The 572-nt window shown below is 46.2% G+C and overlaps 1 non-coding gene across 1 annotated transcript; it reads right to left on the reverse strand.

The window, feature by feature from the left end:
* Window positions 1–458: 458 nt before the first annotated feature.
* On the reverse strand, window positions 459–529 carry TRNAA-UGC. The gene has a single exon. It is a non-coding gene; the product is annotated as a tRNA-Ala (tRNA).
* Window positions 530–572: the final 43 nt, after the last annotated feature.

The raw sequence follows: 572 nt of genomic DNA on the forward strand, positions 1-572 counted from the left end.
GATGTGGTAAAATTACAATCCTTTGTGGGAATTGCCAGAGGTGTAGAACATAGGGCTGTGGGATTTCACCTACATTCATCATGTTCACCATCAAGACCCTTTTTCTTGCGCCTGCTCAGTCAAGGCGATGTAGTAAAGAGATGTAGTAAAATTACAATCCTTTGTGGGAATTGCCAGAGGAGAAGAACATGTAGCCGTGGGATTTCACCTACATTCATCACGTTCACCATCAAGAGCCACTTTCTTGCGCCTGCTCAGTCAAGGCGATGTAGTAAAGAGATGTAGTAAAATTACAATCCTTTGTGGGAATTGCCAGAGGAGAAGAACATGTAGCCGTGGGATTTCACCTACATTCATCACGTTCACCATCAAGAGCCACTTTCTTGCGCCTGCTCAGTCAAGGCGTTGTAGGGCAACATTTCCAATATAGTCAGACTGTTCTCAGAGAGAGAGAGATGTGGATATGCCGGGGATTGAACCCGGGGCCTCACACATGCAAAGCGTGCGCTCTACCACTGAGCTACATCCCGGTGCTGTAGTGAATTTCTGTGCGCATGTTTCCACAAAATTGT

Source organism: Nanorana parkeri, unplaced genomic scaffold, assembly GCF_000935625.1.
Source record: "Nanorana parkeri isolate BGI_ZX_2015 unplaced genomic scaffold, ASM93562v1 scaffold11054, whole genome shotgun sequence".
Taxonomy (NCBI): Eukaryota; Metazoa; Chordata; class Amphibia; order Anura; family Dicroglossidae; genus Nanorana; species Nanorana parkeri.